The following is a 6,014-nucleotide window of genomic DNA, read 5'->3' on the forward strand; positions in this document are numbered from 1 at the left end:
AAACTCTGGCCACGGAGGGCGGGGCGCGGCGGGGCCAATGGCAGGGCGGCCTCCAGAGGGGGCGGGGACATTCAAATAGCTGCTTCCCGCTGCAGTGATTCGTCTAAGGAGTGCGCGCGCCGAGGGGGGCAAGTTCTCCGCTGTCCCTGGGGCGGGTCTTTTGAACTGCCTGGTGTGACCCATCCACCGTGCTTGAAATCGGTTTCGTGGACTCTGGCTAGCTATTTTTCCTGCCAAGATTGTTACATAAAGCCGCTGGCAGTTAATATCGGAAAGAACGTGTGGCTAAATTCTGGAAGCACACGTGAAATGAAGAACTCAGGGCCAACATTTCTTCTTTTGTTTCTTGAAACTTTGTCATGTCTTAAAACGTGTCACCTGTGCCCATCATCCCCCAGGCTTGGGAGCAGGACACGGAGGCTCACTGGTAATGCAAAGGGAAAGAATTTGGACAACCCAGCGTGTCTGGAGAAGACACCAATGTCAGCAGATGTCCGCTTTCATCTGAAAGGGACTTGAACCACAGGTCACCTTGGACAGCCAGCGTGCGGCCACGGACGCCTTTTAGAAGTTGAATATGGGCCGGGCACGGTGGCTCACGCCTGTAATTCCAGCATTTTGGGAGGCCGAGGCGGGTGGATCATGAGGTCAAGAGATCAAGACCATCCTGGCCAACATGGTGAAACCTCCTCTCACCTAAAAATACAAAAATTAGCTGGGCATGGTGGCCCATGCCTGTAGTCCCAGCTGCCTAGGAGGCTGAGGCAGGAGAATTGCTTGAACCCTGGAGGGGTGGTTGCAGTGAGCCGAGATTGTGCCACTGCACTCCAGCCTGGTGCCTGGAGACGGAACAAGACTATGTCTCAAAAAACAAACAAAAAACAACAAAAAAAAAGAAGTTAAATAGGATAGGAAGATATATGATTGGGGTCATAGAAGTACACGGTGGCCTAGCAAAGACCAGCATTGCTTCCCAAGGCTTTGGGATCAGTTACAGATGTGTGTGTACCCACTCATATGGGGCCTCCATGTAAAACCTACTTTGTTTCGTGTTTCATCATAGGAAAGTCCAGAACCACTGTCCTGAGGACCTTCTGTGGCCAGGAGCATGAAATTGGTGACTGTAGCTGTGGATCCAAGCCCTAGACTTTGGATCATCTAGAGCTTGGGGCCCAGAGGCATGGACAGGCTGGAGTCAAGGGTGGCTGGGTACAGCAGGAGGCAAGGTCCTGGTTTGTTCTGGGGGACAGCCAAGTACATTGTCCCTATCAGACCTGGCCCTGCAGTCAGTCCACCCCTGGCCACCCTGTCAACTCTGCTTTCTGCCCCTACCCTTGGAGCCCACTCTTTGCTTGCCAGCAGCCAAGGGAGGAACAGCCCTCAACCTGTCCTTCCCAGATGGCCCATCTGCTTAGACCCCCTCCAACGGCCTGCATGTGTCCCCAGGAGAGTGGACCAGGCCTCACTGGTCCTGTGATCTGTGGTTCAAGCCTTGCTCCCTGCGGGTCCTGCTGGCTGGTCAGAAGCACCCTCAGCATCTCCCACCCTCACCCTGTGCCCTGTGCCCTGTGCCCTCCCACCCGCTGCTTGGCGGGCCGGATCCCGACCCTAGTCCTCTGTCCCCTCGCCCATGGTTGGACTTTATGCCCCGTCCACCTCAGGCCTATAGCTCCCCAGATGTAGGGCTGTACAGCCCCACAGGGTCGTGGGGTGTCCCTTGCTGTGCTGAAGTGCAGGATCCGAGAAGTAAAGAGACAGGACACTGAAGAACTGGTGAAGAGCATCTGGACTCGGGGGGCCACACAACCTGTGAGCGGAGATCGGTGAGAGCCCCAAATGCCCAAAAGCATCTGTATTTATTAGGTACAATCAGGGGGCAGGATTGTGAGTGAGGTCATCCTCTATAGGCTTAGTGATAGGGCATACACAATCATGTGAGTCACAAGCAGGGGGGCCACCCCATTATGTCACCTGGGCAGAGAGGTGGGCTGTGTGCAGTAGGAGGCCATGCCATGTGCAGTAATAGAGGGTCATGTACAGAAAAGGGGTCCACCCCCATTAGGTCCTCAAGGCAAGGAGGTGGTGGGCTGTGTGCAACAGGTGTCATGCACAACACTTCTTATTTGGGAGCTGGAGACTTCAAAGAATTTCTAACAGAAGGATACTGTAAGCCAATGCAGTGGGAGCTGAAGACTTGTGTTCTTCTCTTAAGATATTTGTGGGTGCTGGGTGTGGTAGCTTACACCTGTAATCAAGCACTTTGGAGGCCAAGGTGGGCTGATCACCTGAGGTCGGGAGTTCAAGACCAGCCTGACCAACATGCTGAAATTATATATATATATATAAAGATATTTATGGGAGGATTCTTTGCACTAGCACAGAAGCGAGAAAAGACTGACAGGGTGTACAGCCACCGTGACTGGTCACACCAGAGGGGTTCTTCTACCTCGGTTATTTCCAGGATCTCAAGCCTGAGGCCTACTTTCCACAGGAACTGGATGCAAGGAACTACAACTCCTTTATCAGGAGGGGAGGCTCTTGCTCCAAGCCTGCCATACAGCATATGCCCTTTCAGGCAGGGACGCCACTGCCTGGGTCTTTGGTTCTTGTCCTGGTCTGGCTGTTTTCCCATGTACTGCTGCTCTGTGACTGCTCTAGGCATTCTTCCTACTACAGACTGCTATATGGTTATATGGAAGGATTCTATAAATCAGCACTAAATGTGTCAGTACAGCTCCGGCTGCAATACCTATAGGAATATAAAGAAAGATTATATGGGACTAAGTGTGAGTATATATATATAAGCTAGATAGAGTAAGCAGTGAGTTATGTTTCAGACACTAACTGTACCTGGGGTCTATACAGTTCTCCTTCCTTGGTGCCCCTGGGGGGTGTTACCCACACCCAGGTGGCATGGCAAAAGCAGGGCCTGGCCTAGGCAAGCACAGCTGAAAACCCCAGGGCCTGCAGGACCCTCTGGCCAGGCCTGGACTGCAGGGCTGTTGAGCCCGGATTCAGTCCAGGGGCTCTCTTTGAGCGGAACTGGGAGCTCAGCCCTTGGCTTGGGCAGCCTCTTACCGGTGGCCTTGGGTGAGAGGTGCACCCAGAGGTGGAGGTGGATTCTCTGGGGATTTGCTGCAATAGGACCCCACCTCTGTTACTCCAGCGGAACTCTCCGCCCTACCTTCCATTCGGAGGGCTTTGGGTCCAGGGCGTGCCCCTCATCTTTCCGGACAGGCGGAGGTCACAGCCAGGGAGCTGGGCTGGAGGACGGGGCCAGAATCTCCGGGGAGAGGTGTGCAGGATGCCTTCTGTCCACTGCCCATGGCCGGCTGAGTGTGGAGAGCAGGGCCATGGACAGCAGGACTCTCCTTACAGAAGAGTCACTGTCCTTTGGTCCTCAGGTGGAGTCGCGGGTGGAGTGGGCTGGCTTCAGGGTCTGCGCGCTCAATCGCCTCACGTGGGGTGAAAGGTGTGCCCACGGTCCCCGTTTCTCTTGTCCCCAGCCTCGCAGCGGCCAGCCCAGAATCCTGGTCTGCGCTGGTCCGGGGAGAAGGGCTTCCATTTATTAAAGCCCATCCACGCCAGCTCAGGGGTATACAGTGGTTGGGGGAGGCAGAGGCTGCGTCTCACCGTAGCCCGGATGAGGACGCGGAGGAGCGCGGTGGGGCGGTGGGTCTGACACCGGCCTGGGCGAGTCGGGCAGGTGTAGAGGCGGGGCAGGTGCTGGAGCGGGCGGGGCCTGGGAGGGGCGTGGCGGGAGCAGGCCTCGGGGCGGGGTAGAGCCAGAGATGATTAGGGGCGTGGCGGGAGCGCTGCGAGAGAGTACTGAGCGGGGTGGTGGGAGGAGGGCCTGGCACTGGCCGGGTGTGGGGCCGAGGGCCGGACAGGAGCGTGATCGAGGTGCATCCGGAGCCTGGGCGCAGGCGGGGCGTGTTAGTGGGCGTGGCGGGTCTGAGAGAGGGGTAGCGAGTGTGGCTTATGGGCATGCGCAGGGCGTGGCGTGGGGCGAGTCAGGAGTAGGTGGGGCCGGGGTGGGACCTGGGATGATCAAAGGTGAAGTAAGGGCAGGGCGGGGCCTGAGCGGGGGCGGAGCCATTTGGAGCCTGTGAATGAGCGTGGTTGGGAAAGGCGGGGTCAGGAGAGGCGGGGCGGGGCCGGGGCTGAGGCGGGAGCCAAAGCAGTAGCGGGGTCGGGGCGGGGTCGTGAACGCGGCGGGGGCGGGACCGGGACTTGGGCGTGGCGGCCTTAGCGTGGGGCGGGGCCGCGGCAGGATTCGAGGCTCTAGATGACTGGGTAGCCGGCGTACAGGAGGGTGTCCGAGTCGCTGGGGAGGCGCTGCGGTCCCTGAGCAAGAAAAAGATGCTGGGGACCACCTCCTCCACCTCTGCGGGGGCGGTGGCCTGTCAGGGTAGCTGGGCTGAGCTCCCCAGGTCGCCCCGCTGACCCGCTGACCCCCTGACCTGCAGTCTTCCTCAGTGGGTGGCGGTCCCTCACCTTCCAGCAGAGCTGGGATCGGACTAGACTTTCTGGCCGCTGGCTGTCAGCACCACCATGGAGCTTACAGAGTTCACCCTGATCTGGGGCCGGGGCCAGAGGTGGTGGCCTCAGCGTCCCCGGTCCACGCAGTTCCTGGATGCCCCCAGGCCTGAGCTTACTTCCTGTGTTGGAGTAATTACCGGTCCCTCTGGCTAGAGCCTTGCGTGGTCCCCGTCCTTCCCATTCTCAACACCATCCCCCAGCCCTGCCCCGTAGCACCCGCTTTGTACCCCCAAGGCCTGGTCCCCAGCCCCGCCCCCACTACCACCTTCTGTGGCCCCAGCTTCATGGCCATGGCCTTTGTCAGCATGGGCACTGCACCCTCGGTGGAGTCTGTTGGTGGAGTCCCTTTAGGGACTGAGCCCTCCCAGGTAGGCCCATCTGCAGGGCGGTGGGGGGGGCTGCTTCGTTGAATCCGTGTGCAGGTTGGGCAGAGGGACTCACCGTAGGTCACGGGATTGGGAAGGCAACATGGGCCAGATGCTGATGATGGAGCTGGGTGCTCCGTGACCCATCAGGCCCCAGGCTGTGATCTGAAAGCAGAGTGGGCGCAGCTGACTGCACCTCAGCCCACCCCCACCCAGCCTGCTCAGCGACGAGCCTCCCCCTTCCACTGGTTCACCAGGGACACCTGGGGTGCACGACACAGATTCATACTGAAGGACCTGGCAGGAGACAGGGACCGTAGCCACCTCCACCAGCCCATCTTCAGCAGCTCCCCTGCCCAACCCTGTCCCTGCTTCTCACCTGTCACAGGCCTCCTTGGTGACCTCCGGGAAGGGCTGCAGCAGGGCCACAGTGCAACTGTTCATCGGCAGGTCCACAGGGCCCACACCACCCAGCATCTGCTTGGTGGCCTCCCAGTGGCCCAGGTCCACGCACACGGGATCTAACTCGCGGCACTGTGGGACGCTGGGAAGTGGCCTGGGGGGTGGTCCAGCCAGGAAGCATCCCTGGGGTGGGGGCAGATCCAGGCCTCACCGAGCTTCATGCTTCATCACCTTGGTGAGGCTGACCAGGTCAGCGCTGGTGCAGCTCACGGCCCACACTTTGGCTCCCAGGGTATGCAAGGCCTTTGCAGGGTTCTGCCTGTTCCCTGGGAGGCTCAAGGGACTTGGTGGGTAAATGGCCCCATATGTCTGGTCAAGGCTGGGGTCAGGGGAGCGGGTGGGAGTAGGAGCTGCCGCCCCTGCTGCCCAGAAACGAGCAGTGAGAGGGCAGAGACCCAACAGTGGGCAGGGCCCGGGTCCGAGACCCAGCTGACCAGCAGGAGGACCAGGGAGGCCCCAAGGGCAGCCCCTCCCACTGGGCCACAGGGAGGAGACCTGTCTGTATACCCGCCTGTGCAGCCTGGTTCTGGGGGTCGCCTGGGGAGAAGACAAGCTCACTCCTCTGTTGGGGGTCTTGTGTTGACCAGGGAGGGGCTTGCTGTTTCAGCTGCTGAGGGAGGCCTGACAGGCCAGTAGGACTCAGGC

At 59.4% G+C, this 6,014-nt stretch overlaps 1 long non-coding RNA gene across 1 annotated transcript; it reads right to left on the minus strand.

Moving 5' to 3' along the window:
• Positions 1-1,768: 1,768 nt before the first annotated feature.
• On the minus strand, positions 1,769-6,014 carry LOC144582733 (uncharacterized). Its single transcript, XR_013536098.1, has 5 exons — positions 5,287-6,014; positions 4,984-5,072; positions 3,634-4,347; positions 3,185-3,540; positions 1,769-2,749 (listed from the first exon to the last, which is right to left on the minus strand). It is a non-coding gene; the product is annotated as an uncharacterized LOC144582733 (long non-coding RNA).

Source organism: Callithrix jacchus, chromosome 5 (genome assembly GCF_049354715.1).
Source record: "Callithrix jacchus isolate 240 chromosome 5, calJac240_pri, whole genome shotgun sequence".
NCBI lineage: Eukaryota > Metazoa > Chordata > Mammalia > Primates > Cebidae > Callithrix > Callithrix jacchus.